This window comes from Hevea brasiliensis, chromosome 16 (assembly GCF_030052815.1).
Source record: "Hevea brasiliensis isolate MT/VB/25A 57/8 chromosome 16, ASM3005281v1, whole genome shotgun sequence".
Taxonomy (NCBI): Eukaryota; Viridiplantae; Streptophyta; class Magnoliopsida; order Malpighiales; family Euphorbiaceae; genus Hevea; species Hevea brasiliensis.
This window is the reverse complement of record NC_079508.1, coordinates 52,376,262-52,393,776: the sequence shown is the minus strand read 5'-3', so window position 1 is coordinate 52,393,776 and position 17,515 is coordinate 52,376,262. Positions and strand designations below refer to the sequence as shown.

General features: G+C 34.5%; 1 pseudogene; it reads right to left on the bottom strand.

Annotated features, from left to right (window-relative positions):
* Positions 1-1,908: 1,908 nt before the first annotated feature.
* LOC110672758 (putative CCR4-associated factor 1 homolog 8) lies at positions 1,909-3,051 on the bottom strand (annotated as a pseudogene).
* Between the last annotated feature and the right edge of the window lie 14,464 nt (positions 3,052-17,515).

The window sequence follows — 17,515 nt, the reverse complement described above, 5'->3', positions numbered from 1 at the left end:
AAGATTTAAAATAGAACTAGAACCAAAATTGAAATTGAAATGAAACAAAAATCGTATTGAAATTACTTAGAACTAAATCAAAATCAAAATCAAAACCAAATTAACCATATTGAAATTACTTAGAACTAAATCAAAATCAAAACTAAATTTTAATTTCAAATTTGATTTCAAAAATCAAAAAATTAAAAATTTATTCCAATTTCAATTCATTGCTAAAGCCAAATCAGAATCACAACTAAACACTCTATCACAACCATAAACACTTTCAGGGACATGGTGTCACACCCGTCCCTAACCTATAGAAACTGGTGTAACCTTGAAAACTGACAGAGTTTCTCCTAAATTTATAACTAAAAGAAACCATGGAACCTGTTGAAATACATATGATATATATAATATGGCTCTGTGCCCATCAAACAATAATAGATACTCAAATGTACATGAATCCTCTCCGTGAGAATCAAAATAAAATATTTATAGATCAGATCTCCTAACTGTCTTTACTTATGTGCAATAAATTAAAAATAAAAGAAATATCCAAAAACAATATATTGGCCTGACTTCCACTAGACTTTGGAGTTGGTGAAGTGAATGAGTGTACAACACTAAAAGAGAGGCTAATAGTAGTGGAGTCAGCAAAAGAAATCTGAAATATTGAAAAAAAATGAAAGGGTGAGTACAACTACTCAGTGATATATTACATCAAAGTTCTTCTTAGTTTAAATACAATTAATAAACACCAATAGTGCCAAAAATCAACCACATCCTATTTAATTTCTTCATTCTTAACCTAGCATTTAAGATATAAAACCTTGAATCTAATTCTCCCTTGTAGATATAACAACCTCCAATTTCACCCTTTTAAAGAAAGCACACTACTAGGTAGGAATTTATTTTTTCTTTTATTATTATTATTATTATTATTATTATTATTATTATTATTATTATTATTATTATTATTATTATTATTATCATAAAAAAATATTCATTAATAGCTCTAAAATCAACCTCATGGTACTTTAATTAATTTTAATTTTTTTTAAACATTTAACTTAAAGGACTTAAATCAAATTCTCATATTATGGAATCACAATTTTTTTAAATTTTCATCTCCTTAAAGAAACTTACCTAGCTAGAATCAGCTATTTACTAACCCAAGGAAATCTACTATTTCAAAATAAAACCCCATCCTCTAATCTAATGTAAAACTTGTCTCTCTTATATCTTTATGCCATATAAATCACAATAAGGAAAATGGAATATCAACTTGAACTTTAATAAATTAAAAAAAGAAGGGAGGGAAAAACTTACCCATTTGAAGTAAAAGAAAATTTACAAGCTCTTACAAGGTGAAGATAATGGGTTTGATGTGAGAATTTTGGTTGAAATTGATTGTTTAACTAAAGATTTTATGGGTTTTTTGGGTTGGTTTTATACAGGTGTGAGTGAAGGGATGGAAAGAGAAATTGGAGTTGATTTGCTTCTCCCCTTTTTCTGCTCAAGGAAGAAAAACGAGAACCATTTGTCTCAATTAGCTTCTTTTATCTTATTATTATTATTTTTTTCTTGAGACTACTCATGGGCCTTATTAGATTGATTTACGGGCTCTTCGTAACATGATTTATGGGCCTAATATTACAATTCTCTTCCCTTAAAAGAAATTTCATCTCCGAAATTTACAAACCGTGTGGAGTAAACAATGTGGATACTGAGCCTGCATGTCTTCTCTCTTCCACATACCTTCTTTTCTAGAATTCGCAGATGTGGGTCTACAGGCAGACCAATTCCCTCAAACAATGGATCATAAACTGCATTTATGATCAAATTTTTTTGGTATTTACATATGTCAATATGTTATATTTATTACATAATAAGAATTTTTGTTTATTGTGTTTGTAAGCATTTCAATCATATATGTGCTATGATAAAAATATATAAAAGAAAACTACAACAAATTCCTAAATAACATATTGTTACTGGAAGAAAAAATCACATCCTTGTACAAGGAATCTACAGAACCTTATACTGATGCTGAATGATCGGTGGATGGAGGAAGACACCATGAATCATTGGCGGACAATAGCGATAAGCTGGGAGCACTTGACATAGCTGAGGAATCCCTGGTTCACAGTAGAGAGGAAAAGTAGGAAGGACTTGCGTACGCACTGGTTCGCAAATCCTAGTGGTGACGCCATGCAAGAACCCCACAAATCTAGATTCCTCTATCCCATACATCGTCTTCATCCTGGCGAACACACGAGCTGTTAATAGACTATCAGATCCTGCTTGATGAGACCCTCCAACTCGCTTGACTCCTAGAATCTTAGCCAATTTCTCCAATCCAAGCTCACCCCTGTGCAGGTCATCGTAGAATCGGGCCATGTACTTGACATCCAACACACAGCACCCAAATACCGTGGCAATAATCTCAGTGAAATCCAACATAGATACGGGCAGTGGTTTCTTGGTAACCAGCTTCACCATGTAGGCCAAGTCATATAGCCCATGAAAAGTTAGCCACTTCAAGTCTCTATGTCTGCTTAAAACATGAGTAAACATGTTTGAGAAAAACAGCTGGTCGATCCCATTAATCCTCAGCTCCTCAAAATCAATTCGACTTTCCTTTAGAAACTCAATGGACTTAGGATCATAAAAAACCTCCATTTCTATCAAGAACTTGAAATTAAACTCCCAAGTTCCAGCGATAATTCCATTCTCATCGGAAAGTGTAATACCCAGTTGGATAACTTTCATGTTATCAACGTTGAACTTCATATCAGCGAATGCCGATAACTCATCAGACAGGCGAGGCGTTTTCCGAAGAAATCCAGGGAACTCCGAGTCCATGGAAACCACCTTGTGGTGGTGCAACGCCGCATCCATTTTTTGCAGTTCTTCCATGAGATTACACGCCCAAACTTGCCTAATCCCCATCTCGCAGTGATCGCTCAGTTCCTGATAAAAAGTAGAAGAAAAATGAATAGAATGAATCATGAAAGTTATCTCCTTATATAATATTCCCATTCCCTATTGGAATAGGAATAAAGATGAGAGTCCTAAGTCAATTAGAATTAGAAGTTAATATTGGGCTTAAAGCTCAATTTAGCCAATGTGAAGTTTAATTTAGCCCAATTTTAATTTATTATCCAATTAAGTCCATAAATTTTAATTTAAGCTTATTTTAGCTTAAAAATTAAGAAAATAAATTAAACTTTTTAATTTGGGGCTTAAATCAAGAAATTTAGCTTTAAAATCAAGAAATTAAACTTCTTGATTTCTTTTATTTAAATCAAAAAATTAAAAAATTTAGTTTATAAATTCTAATTTTTAAGCTAAATTGAACTTTAATTGAAATTGTTAAATTAAATTAGATAAAAAAATTAAAAATTAACTAAATTAAAATTTTTAATAAATACATAAATTAAATTGAATATTTTGCTGTTAATATTTATAGTGGAAGTTTAGTTGGAATTAAAAAAAAAGAAAAAAAGAAAAAAAGAATTTCGATAGCAAGAGGCGTCCAAATTTAAATTAGACTTGGAAAGGTTTTGAAAGTCCAACTTTGGACTTATTTCAGTGGCCTTATTTAATTGCTAATTTTGGTCAAGCATGTGTTGAGGAGCTTCTAAGTTTGCGAGTGCTAGTAAAGTTTATGAGTAGAAAAGCTCAGAAAAGCAAGTTAGAGAGGCTATGCAGACTAGCTAAGACTATGCACATGCCTCTTGTTTTTATTTATTTATTTTTTTAAATGGTCCTAACTCAGTTTAGGAATGAATCTATAAAGTATACGATTATTAATTTTGATAGGCATAATATAGTTAATCCCTGAATTTTACTAAAAAATTTTTGTGGCGTTTTAAACTTTTAAAATGTCATATGACACACGTTTACTCCTGCAAACGTTCCATGATATGCTTTGACTCTTATAATATAAAATTAAAATATCTTTTCATCTGTTGATGTGGCAGTCTGATGACTAGAATTCAAAAGGTATCTTAATTTCACTTTATAATAGTTGATATATATCATGAGATATTTATAGGAGCTGAAGTGTGTCATGAGGCTTTTTAAAAGTTCAATGTGTCATATATATTTGTAGATGGATTTAAGCTTCAAACTTTTCAAGTTGAATAAATTTCCCTTGTCGTTTGAACTAATCCTTTAATATTCTTTTAATTTAAAAATAATATAAAATTTAAACTAATCTTTTAATATTCTTTCAATTTAAAAATAATATAAAAAAGTGACATGATATGATAAATGTAATCTATTATAATTTCTATTTTTTAATAATAAAAATGTAAATATTAACTGATAAATTGAAATTGCTTAGTAGATCAGACCAATAATTTAAGACAGATTTTCAAACTACATGTTTTAGTTTGATATTTTTCTCCACAACAAATTTTGGTTTATTTCGTTGCCATGAGAGCCTCACAATCACATAGTGGCTGTAACTAGCGCTGTGCATAATTCTTGAAAGTTCCAAATAGAAGAACTGTAACATATTATATCGGAATTAAAAAAATTATTATTATAAGTGTCACGACCCAACCTATGGGCCGGACCAGCACTAGGACCTGGGCCAGCCTAAAGCCCCCGAGGCCCCGTAGTAAGCCTAACTATTCCTCAACCTAACTCTAAGGCCCATTTGGGCCCAATTTCAAGAATTCAACCAGACAGAGTCCGGCCATAAAATGGACCATTTAACAGAGTTTTTTGACTCATCTGACCTGTAAACACAATATATAATAAATTGGTGTAACACCCCAAAATTTTAAATTTTATTATTTTATGAGCATTTTTGGTATTTTAATTTTATTTAAATTTTAGGAATTTTTTTGAGATTTTTCTAATTTTAAAAATCGGGTTCGATTTTCTGAAAATATAAACTTTGATGATTTTTAAAAATTAATGTAAAGACCACGTGGCAAAACTAAAAATATATTTGGAGTCTACGTATTTTTCTGAGTTTTCTGAAAATTTTTCGAAATTTTTGGACCTCGTTTTCGGTCCCGAGGCAGAGTAAAAATTTAAAATTTTGTATTTCGAATCTAACCGGCTGAATCGAACCGGACCGGATCGGACCTGTCGAATCGGACCGGCTCCCTCCCCTTTTTCTTCCTCCCGCGCGCGTCTCCTCCCCCTTCTCTCTTTCTCCCATTTTCTCTCTCCTCCCTTGACCACGGCCACCACCTCCCTGCCTCCCATTTCGGCCGACCCCACTGTCCCGGCCGCCGCCCCAAACGGCCGGAAAATGCTCGCGAACGTCCCTCCCTCGTGCGCGCGACGTTTCGACTTTCCGGCCAAAATCCGGCCGATCCGGCCACCAATTGGATCGGGTCTTGTGTCTAAAATCATCTACTCGTCGAGAGCTTTCCATAGACACCAAGAACACCGAAATCTATATAGCGGTTTGTCCAATTTTTGTCCAGGAAGTTTTAGCCCATTTTGATTTTCGGGCTAGATTTCTCGCAAACCGTGAATCCCACGAGAAAACCGAGAGTACCAGAGCGCTCCACTCGTTGAGAGCTTCGCGGCGACATAAATTTCGAATTTTTCCGACACCATTTTTCGGTGGGTCCCACGGAACTTCGCAGTGTTTTTCCGAGCATTAAATGAGCTTAGAAAATTCTGAAAAATTTATGTACTAACCCCCGTGTTGTGGGCTTCATGTAGGTATCCTCAATTCGCGGAAATTCGACAGTTAACCAGGTCTGCAAATTTCGGGCCAGACAGACCAGTTACCGAAAAAGTCTCTGAATTAGACCGAGGTTTTGGCTACCCCACATTGTCAGACATCCCGAGTACGTTCACGAAGTCGGAATCGGCAAAGGTAAACCCGAACCTTGCTTTTTCGTAATTTTCTAGTGCTTAAATAGGATTAAAAATTCATAAAATATTCGTGGTAGCTCAGAAAATTACGATTCTTTTTGCAATAGCCTAGTAATATTGCTAAGGACCGCGGGAAAATGTTTTAGAATTTTTAGAGCTTATTTGGGCAGTTCTTGCAAAAATGATCAATTATGAGGACTAAATTGAAATTTTACATATTGTGATGGATGATTGATTTGATGGGCCCAGGAGGGGCTGTGTGATGTGATTGAGTTGTGGATATATGGATTGTGAATATAGAAGTGCGTTTTGAGCCCTTTTGCAGGTTGGGTAGGTCCTAGGTATAGGGGAGACTCTGCCGGATTTTCAGCATGACTTAGGACGTACTTGGTCTTTTCTTGATTTGTATTGAGTCATTTGTATTAAATAATTGTAATGTAATTGTCAGATGAGCCGGAACCGCCTTCTTTCTCCTCCCAGCTGCCACAGTGACCGTTGTCAAGTCTGTGAGTAAAATATTAATTTTAATTGTAATTTCACTATTATTATATGTTCAAGCATGCCCATGCATCACTTATATGCATATATTTATGTAGATAAACTTTAGGCACGATTTATGTTGCATTCATAACTGTGAAAGTGCCATGTATGTTGTTGTGGTAATTTGGAGCAGTGTGCGTGCGTTGGCGTGCGTGTGATGTGGTGTGGACTATGGATAGGACGGGTAGACACGGCTTGAGATCTTCGCTGGGACCCGGTCCTTCGGGGTAGACACGGCTTGAGTTCTTCGCTGGGACCCCAATTTGGTTATTAAGTGGAAGTCCGAGCTGATTTCTTTTCTGGCACAGTTGGAATAAAGAGAGCTGTATAGGGGATCAGCTCCCATATATATATGATTGATATTGCTGGGTGCGTGAGTGCTCTAAATTACCTTTTTGATGTTATGATGTAAATTTATTGCTGATGCTGCATTTCACTCTACAGGGTGCACTAGTTCTAGATAGTTATAGAGATTATGGTTAAAATTGATATTTTACTCTCTGAGTCGAACGCTCACTCCTGTTCAATATTTTTTTCAGGCTACAGGAGGATTTTATTGTGGTTAACCTGCTTTTCTTCTTCGCAGGTTGTTATTCAATATTTGTGTAATTTTATTTACTCCTAGATTTTCCGCATGTGTTAGAAATATTTAAATGATTCGGGTCTGTAATATAATTGTTATGTGGACCTGTAAAAATATTCTATGCATGATTGATGGATTGGATGAGGGAGCTGAGCTCCCATTTATTTTTATGATGATGAGTATGTGGAGGGTGAGTTGAGCTCCCCAATTAATGTTATATTTTGTTTACAGGTCGGGTGAGTCAAAAACTCCCCGTTGAAAGGTCCACTTTATGGCCGGACTCTGTCCGATTGATTTCTTGAAATTGGGCCCAAATGGGCCTTAGAGTTGGGTTAAGTGAATAGTTAGGCTTACTACGGGTCTCGGGGGCTTTAGGTTGGCCCAGGTCCTAGTGCCGGTCCGGCCCATGGGTTGGGTCGTGACAATTGGGAAGCTCAGCTCACCCTCCATATATTCAAAATGTCATAACTCAAATGGGAGCTCAGCTCCCTCATCCAATCTCATCATGCATACAGTTAATAATTTTACAGGTCCAACATAACTTTTATAATACAGGCCCAAAATAAAAATAAGTGCTTCTAACATATGCGGAGTCTAAAATTTAACTCAATTGTACAAAATACATTAAATATTATTAATGGACCTGTGAAAAAGAAAAACAAGTTAGCCACAACAAATAATCCTCCTGTAGCCTGAAAAAATAGATGAACAGGAGTGAGCGTTCAACTCAGAGAGTAAAATATCAATTTTAACCATAATCTCTATAGCTATCTAAATGCAACATCGTCATAATTTTCATATCATAACAGTAAAAAGACAATTTAGAGCACTCACACACCCAACACTGTCAAACAATACATATATGGGAGCTGATCCCCTATATAGCCCTTTTAATCTAACCTCTGTCAGCGAGTGTCTCTCAAGCTAGACTTTCGCTTAATAAACCAAATGCAGGGTCCCAACGAGTGTCTCTCAAGCCATGTCTACCTGTCCTGTCCATATCCAATACCATACCACATGCACGCTACGCACACACACTGCTCTAAATTACCACAAACAACATCTATGGCACTTCAATAATTATGAATGCAATATAAAACATGGCTAGTGTTTAACTACATAGATACATATTCATAAGTGATGCATGGGCATGCTTGAACATATAATAATATCGAAATTACAATTAAAATTAATATTTTACTCACAAACTTAACCGAAGTCACTGTGGCGGCTGGGCGGAAGAGGAAGGTTATCCCGGGTCACTTGACAATTTTATTAGAATTATTTAATACATTTGACTCAATACAAACTAAGAAAAGACTAAAGATGTCCTAAGTCGTGCCGAAAATTCAACAGAGTCTCCCCTATACCTAGGACCTACCCAACCTGCAAAAGGGCTCAAAATGTACTTCTATATCCACAAATCACACATCCACAACTCAATCACATCACATAGCCCCTCTTGAGCCCATCCAAATAGTCAACAATCACAACGTTAAAAATTACAATTTAGTCCTTATAATTAACCCTTTTTGCAAAAACTACCCAAATGAACTCTAAAAATTCTAAAATTTTACCCCGCGGTCCTTAGCATTATTACTAAGCTAATACAAAAGGAATTATAATTTTCTAAGCTACCATGAATATTTTATAGATTTTTAATCAAATTCAAGCGCTAGATAATTAAGAAAAAGTAAGGTTCGGGTTTACCTATGCTGATTCTGACCCCGGGAACGTGCTCGGGACATTTGACAATGGTGGGATAGCCAAAATCTCGATCCAATTCTAAGACTTTTTTGGTAGTCTGTCTGCCTGACCCGAAATTTACAAACCTGGGCAACCGTTGAATTTCCACGAATTGAAGGTACCTACATGAAGCTCACAACACGGGGGTTAGTATATACTTTTTACGAAATTTTCTAAGCTCATTTAGTGCTCAAAAAAAATACTACGAAGTTTCGCTGGACCCACCAAAAAATGGTGTCGAAAAAATTTGAAATTGGTATTGACATGAAGCTCTCGATGAGTGGAGCACTCCGGTACTCTCGATTTTCTTGTGGACAGTTTGCGAGAAATTTAGCCTAAAAGTTGAAATGGGCTAAAACTTCCCGAATAAAAATTAGGCAAACTGCTCGATGGATTTTAGTGTTCTTAGTGTCTATGGAAAGCTCTCGAGGTGTAGATGAGGTTTGGCACAAGACCCGATTCAATTGGTGGCCGGATCGACCAGAATCGGCCCGGGAAGACAAAACGACGTGCGTGCGCATGGGGGGACTTCGCGCAACATTTTTGGCTGCCTGGAGCGTCAGCCGACGGTGGGGAGGTGGCCTGGAGGTGCGTCGGCGTGTGGGGAGGCTGGGGCAGCGGCTGGCCTGCAAGGGGTGGAGGGAGGAGAGAGAAAATGGGAGAGAGAGAAGGTGTCGGGAACGCACGGAAGAGAAAAGAAAAAGAGAAAGAGGGCAGGTCTGATTCGACCGGTCCGATCTGGTCTGGTTCGATTCGGCCAGTCAAATTCAGGATATAAAATTTTGAATTTTTACTCTGCCTTGGGACAAAAAACGAGGCCTAAAAATTTCGAAAAAATTATAAAAAAACTCAGAAAAATTCGTAGAGTCCAAATATATTTTTAGTTTTGCCACGTGGTCTTTAAATTAATTTTTAAAAATCATCAAAATTTTATATTTTCGAAAAATCGAACCGGATTTCTAAAATCCAAAAAATTTCAAATAATTTCCTAAAATTTAAACAAAATAAAATATTAGTATCTATCCATAAAATAATTAATTTAAAAATTAGGAGTGTTACAATAAGAAGCGAACCAAACTTATATTTACTGTTTTAATTTAGCTTTGGTTCTCTATTAAAAACCGAATCAATATCATACCAAAACCGTAGAAAAATGTAACCAAATTGAAAAATCAATTTTATACATATATTTTTTATATATAATTTATAATTTTAATAAAATTATATATACACACACACACACACACACACACACACACACGTAATTAAGATTATAATGTATATAATATTGTTGTGAGCCCCTTAATTTGACCAATTTAAGAATGATATCAGTTTGCAAGTGAACCAAAATATGAGGTCAGTTGCCCTTGGACAACTATTCCAACTCTAAGTTAGTCATAAGAATTTAAGAGTAATGTATATAGACAATGTTGTAATGAAATGGGCAAAGTAAGTGTACTTAATTTTTGGCATTACTCTCATATATATAGGCTAATATTTATTTACTATTGTAGGTGGCTGCAAGATTCTTGGTATTGTTTGACTGTGGTCCCAAAATCCTTGACGAACATATCTCATGTTAGATATATGATCCTTATTAGTTAGTTTATTCAAGCTATCATGGCAATGTGGACCATTATGCTGGTTTGAGCTACTATTCGGTTATGCTGACCGAGTCATGTCTTGCTCTGACATTTGGCCAGCCATGTCACTCTTTGACCAAGTCAAGTAGACTGTTTGACATTTTAACTGAACAACATGGCTAAGTAATCTAAGTAGGATGTATATAATTAAAAAATATATAGAAAATAATATAATATTTTTATTTATTAAGAAATATGTATAATATATTTTTTATATTAATTTTTTGTTTTAATATTAGAGTTATTATTTTTATTGTTGTTTTGATATTAGAAATTTAAGATTATTTTTACTATTTTAAAACGCATAAAAAAAATTATAACTTTTAGTAAAAAAAAAATAAAGATTTAAAATAGAACTAGAACCAAAATTAAAATTGAAATGAAACAAAAATTGTATTGAAATTATTTAGAACTAAATCAAAATCAAAACCAAAATTTAATTTCAAAATTGATTTCAAAATCAAAAAATTAAAAATGTATTTCAATTTCGATTCATTGCTAAAGCCATATCAGAATCACAACCAAACATTATAACTATCACAATCATAAATACTTTTAGAGACATGGTTAAGATTGTCGATGATAATTTTATTTTCATTTAAATAAAAGTAATTGACTAACTTCGTCTTTATTATTTTTATGGCTTAATATTTAAAAAAATCTAAAACTTTACGCATTTTTTAATTATAGCCATTTTTTTTATCAATTTTGGCCTAATTTAAGAGTTTACTATTTATTATGACTCCGTCAAAATTAGGGATTTGAAAACATTGACATCACAGCTGACGTGACAAAAATAGTACTTTTTAATATACTGTTACTAATGTGGCAGGTGACGTGGTAGAAACTTTTGACATGATGGCAGAAGTAGCAAAAATATTATTATTTTTTATGTTATTACTGACGTGGCATAACTTTAATCATTAAAAAAATCTAAAACTTTTTGACTTGTGTCAATTATAGCTCATTCTATAAGTTTATTTTGTTTATAGCCAATTGACTAATTTTGATCTAATTTGATCAAAAATTAATATTTTATTACCCAATAAAATTGTAAAAATAATATTTATGCTACTTAGTACAGTAAAAAAAAATAATTTTCCCATTTCTCTCCCCTCATTTTTTTATTTAAAAATAAAAAATTCATGTAAAAATGTCAATAATAATAATATTCATCATTTTAACAAATAATAATAATAATAATAATAATAATGGTTAAGATTGTCGATGATAATTTTATTTTCATTTAAATAAAAGTAATTGACTAACTTCGTCTTTATTATTTTTATGGCTTAATATTTAAAAAATCTAAAACTTTACGCATTTTTTAATTATAGCCATTTTTTTTTTATCAATTTTGGCCTAATTTAAGAGTTTACTATTTATTATGACTCCGTCAAAATTAGGGATTTGAAAACATTGACATCACAGCTGACGTGACAAAAATAGTACTTTTTAATATATTGTTACTAATGTGGCAGGTGACGTGGTAGAAACTTTTGACATGATGGCAGAAGTAGCAAAAATATTATTATTATTTATGTTATTACTGACGTGGCATAACTTTAATCATTAAAAAAATCTAAAACTTTTTGACTTGTGTCAATTATAGCTCATTCTATAAGTTTATTTTGTTTATAGCCAATTGACTAATTTTGATCTAATTTGATCAAAAATTAATATTTTATTACCCAATAAAATTGTAAAAATAATATTTATGCTACTTAGTACAGTAAAAAAAAATAATTTTCCCATTTCTCTCCCCTCATTTTTTTATTTAAAAATAAAAAATTCATGTAAAAAATGTCAATAATAATAATATTCATCATTTTAACAAATAATAATAATAATAATAATAATAATAATAATAAACAGAATAAACAGGTGGTTGAATGTTTATGTATTATTGGTTGACAGTGGGTGGAGAGAGAGAGAGTGAGAGATATTATTTAGAGGAAGAAAGGTGGATGGAGGGTATATATATACATATTGTTGGATGACAATGGATAGGAAGAGAGGGAGATGAGTGGAGGAATATTTTTAATTTTAAATAAAAAAATTTAACTATTTTCATAAATAAGTTTTATAAATATCAAAAAAAAGGAGAGAGATAGGAGTATTGTTTTTTTGTTATACTAAATAATATAAATATTTATTTTTTACAATTATATTAAGTAATAAAATATTAATCTTGACCAAATTAAATAAAAATTAATCAATTGACAAGAAAACGATTAAGTCTAATCAAAACCCTATATTTTTATATCGTGTTCGCGAATCGTGTCCAAAATTGCCACCCCTAAATTAAATGAGGCCACTGTTGGGCCACTAAGATAAGTCCAAAGTTAGGCTTTCAAAAGCTTTCCAAGTCTATTTTAAATTTGGACGCCTTTTGCCATCGAAATTCTTTCTTTTTTTTTTAATTTAGTTCTAACTAAACTTCCTATATAAATATTAATAACCAAATATTCAATTTAATCCCTGTATTTTTTGAAAATTTTAATTTAGTTATTTTTTAATTTTTTTAATCTAATTTAATCCAACAATTTCAATTTAAATTCAATTTAGCTTAAAAATAAGAATTTATAGACTAAATTTTTTCAATTTTTAAACTTCTTGATTTTAAGGCTAAATTTCTTGATTTAAGCCCAAAATTAAAAAGTTTAATTTATTTTCTTAATTTTTAGATTAAATTCAGCTTAAATTAAAATTTATGAACTTAATTGGACAACAAGTTAAAATTGGGTTAAATTGAACTTCACATGGGCTAAATTGAACTTTAAGCCTAATATGAACTTCTAATTCTAACTGACTTAGAACTCCAATCTTTATTCCTATTCCAATTGGGAATGGGAATATTATATAAGGAGACAACTTTCATGATTCATTCTATTCACTTTTCTTCTACTTTTTATCAGGAACTGAGCGATCACTACAAGATGGGGATTAGGCAAGTTTGGGAGTGTAATCTCATGGAAGAACAACAAAAAATGAATGCGGCATTGCACCCTCACAAGATCGGGAGAGAGTCCTTACTCGAATTCTCTAAGCTAAAATTTTAATAAAAATATCTTAAGAGATCGAGAAAGAGTCCTTACACGAATTCTCTAAGCTAAAATTCTAATAAGAATATTTTAAGAAATCGGAAGAGAGTCCTTACCCGAATTCTTTAAGTTAAAATTCTAATAAGAATATTTTAAGAGATCAAGAGAGAGTCTTTTCTTGAATTCTTTTCAATCAAAATTCTAATATTACTAACATCTAAATACCAAGGTGCATAATATGTGAGCCAAAAGTCCTCTTTCATTATGAATCCTTAGGGGCCAAATAACACCTCTTTAGAATTAGAGTCCTAATTCGAAGAGGAAAAAATTAGATAAAATATTTAACAAATCAAATAAACATAACATCAATTCACTGTAAGGTCATCCCATATACCTGTGTTCTTGGGAAACCTAAAATGGTGAGATATTAAACGCTCCTTTTATCAATAACAGGGACTGACATCATGACCCCAAACCCCCAAAATTACCAATCTTAAGAGCACATCATTAAATTTGCCGACCCTCGTTAAGAGACGAGGTGGGGTGCCTAACACCTTCCCCACCCTTAAATGGAGTTCGAACCCAGAATCTCTGTTTCAGAAGTGGTTTTTATTTCAATACTGGTTTTCTTTAATTTCTCTTAAAATTAAAGTGGTGACTCATCACTTTTTCCACTTCGGTGAGAATCGTCCGGCGACCGCAAAACCCTTGCGACACCATTTGCTGCCCATTTTAAGTTATTTGTAGATATGCCACCCAAAACAGATGAGGAGATGAAGCACAGGTCCAGTGTTCCCTATTCGAGTGCTATTGGTAGCATCATGTATGCTATGGTATTCACCCGACCTGACATTTTACATGCAGTTAGTATTGTGAGTAGATACATGGTGTGTCCTGAAAAAGAGCATTGTCAGGCAGTGAAATGGATTTTGAGGTATTTGAAGGGTACTACAGATGTTGGTCTGACATTTGACAAGGCCAAGATGAGTGATTCAGTTATTGGTTATGTGGATTCAGATTTTGCAGGGGACTTAGACAAGAGGAGATCTTTAACAGGTTATTTATTTACTCTTTCTAGAAGTGCTATCAGTTGGAAGGCAACATTGCAAGCTACAGTTGCTTTGTCTATCACAGAGGCTGAATATATGGCCTTAATAGAGGCAGTAAAGGAAGTTTTATGACTACAAAGTTTGGTGAGTGATCTTGGGTTGATACAGAACAAGGCAACAGTGTGTTGTAACAGCCAGAGTGCAATACATCTCACAAAGAATCAGGTGTACCATAAGCGAACTAAGCACATTGATGTTAGATATCACTTCATTTGGGACATTATATCTCAGGGGACTGTAGTTGTACAGAAAGTCTCTACACATGATAATCTAGCAGATATGATGACCAAGGGAGTCCCAGTCAGCAAGTTTAGGCATTGCCGAGACTTGGTTGGTGTTTGTAATGCTCAGTAATGCCCTTGCGAGGGCATATGGCAAGACAAAGAGTTTTTATGGTAATTTTATTGATGATAAATGGAATTCAAGCTAAGGGGAAGAATTGTTATTTTTGTGGTTTAAATTTTAGATATATTTTTCATGGACCCGAAGTGTGACCCGACCAAAAAGTTTCGTGATGCAACTCGATTGGGATAAAAAGTGAGATCTGTAGTGGTAGCAGAGAGCACAGGCCGATAGGCTTGGGCCCAAAGCCCACCACTAATCTCCTTGGGGATGTGGGGGCAACGCCCTCACGGTATGGCCCAGCATAAATATTGTAATATTCTACCCTTTGCGGTAGAGTTGTGAGATATTCGGGAAAAATACTAGGATTAAGGTTTGAGAGTTCTGATTGATTGTATCTTGCTCTTTTCATCATAGTGTAACTTTTTCTCTTGTCTTGCCCGTTATCGACACCATATTTTGGCCGATCACCGAGGTCAAGGGACTTTAAATTGACCCCCAGCCGACATTCTTTGATCAACAAATGACTTTTCTAAACACATCGATTGCTCGATCGTGAAATAAACCGATCCTGCACTTAATAACTTGTTTTCCGATCTCTTATGTAACACCCCAAAATTTTAAATTTTATGAGCATTTTTGGTATTTTAATTTTATTTAAATTTTAGGAATTTTTTTGAGATTTTTCGGATTTTAAAAATCGGGTTCGATTTTTCGAAAATATAAACTTTGATGAATTTTATAAATTTATTTAAAGACCACGTGGCAAAACTAAAAATATATTTGGAGTCTATGTATTTTTCTGAGTTTTCTGGAATTTTTTCAGAATTTTTGGACCTCGTTTTCGGTCCCGAGGCAGAGTAAAAATTCAAAATTTTGTATTCTGAATCGAACCGGTCGAATCGAACCAGACCGGATCGGACAGATCGAATCGGACCGGCCTTTTCCTTCTTCCCTTTTTCTTCCCCGCGCGCGTCGTTCCCTCTCCCTTTTCTCTCTCTTTTCTCTCTCCTCCTCCGCCCGCGCCTCCTGCGTCCCCCTCGCCGTGCCTCCCGACCAAACGGCCAGCGCGAAACGCCCCTCCTGCGCGTTTGGCTTTCGACCAAAATCCGGCCGATCCGGCTACCAATTGGACCGGGTCTTGTGTTTAAAATCATCTACTCGGCGAGAGCTTTCCATAGACATCAAGAACGCCGAAATCCATCGAGCGGTTTGTCCAATTTTTGCTCGGGAAGTTTTTAGCCCATTTCGACTTTTGGGCTAGATTTCTCGAAAACCGTGAATCCCACGAGAAAACCGAGGCTACCAGCACGCTCCACTCGTCGAGAGCTTCGCAACGACATAAATTTCGAATTTTTCTGACACCATTTTTCGGTGGGTCCCACGAACAGTTGTTTTTCCGAGCATTAAATGAGCTTAGAAAATTCTGAAAAATTTATGTACTAACCCCCGTGTTATGGGCTTCGTGTAGGTATCCTCAATTCGCGGAAATTCGACAGTTGACCGGGTCTGTGAATTTCCAGCCAGACAGACCCGTTACCGGAAAAGTCTCCGAATTGGACCGAGGTTTTGGCTACCCCCCCATTGTCAGACGTCCCGAGTGCGTCCCCGAAGTCGGAATCGGCAAAGGTAAACCCGAACCTTGCTTTTTCGTAATTTTCTAGTGCTTAAATAGGATTAAAAATCCATAAAATATTCGTGGTAGCTTAGAAAATTATGATTCTTTTTGCAATAGCTTAGTAATATTGCTAAGGACCGCGGGGCAAAGTTTTATAATTTTTAGAGCTTGTTTGGGCAGTTTTTGCAAAAATGATCAATAATAAGGACTAAATTGAAATTTTGCGTATTGTGATGGATGACTGATTTGATGGGCCCAGGAGGGGCTGTGTGATATGATTGAACTGTGGATATATGGATTGTGAATATAGAAGTGTATTTTGAGCCATTTTGCAGGTTGGGTAGGTCATAGGTATAGGGAGACTGGATTTTACGACTTAGGACGTATTGGTCTTTTTCTTTGTTTGTATTGAGTCAAATTTATTAAATGATTGTAATAAAATTGTCAGGTGAGCCGGGACAGCCTTCTTCCTCCGCCCAGCCGCCTCAGTGACCATCGTCAAGTCTGTGAGTAGAATATTAATTTTAATTATAATTTCGATATTATTATATGTTCAAGCATGCCCATGCATCACTTATATGCATATATTTATGTAGTTAAACTCTAGGCACGATTTATGTTGCATTCATAACTGTTGATGTGCCATGGATATTGTTGTGGTAATTTGGAGCAGTGTGCGTGCGTTAGCGTGCGTGTGATGTGGTGTGGACTATGGATAGGACGGGGTAGTCACGGCTTGAGTAATTTGCTGAGACCCGATCCTTCGAGGGGTAGTCACGGTTTGAGTAATTCGCTGGGACCCTCGATTTGGTTATTAAGTGGAAGTCCGAGCTTGAGTAATTCGCTGGCACCAGGTTGGATTTAAGAGAGCTGTATAGGGGATCAGCTCCCATATGTTATGATTGATACTACAGGGTGTGTGAGTGCTCCAAATTACCTTTTTGATGCTATGATGTGAATTTATTGCTGATGTTGCATTTCATTCCACAGGTTGCATTAGTTTTAGATAGTTATAGAGATTATGGTTAAAATTGATATTTTACTCTCTGAGTCGA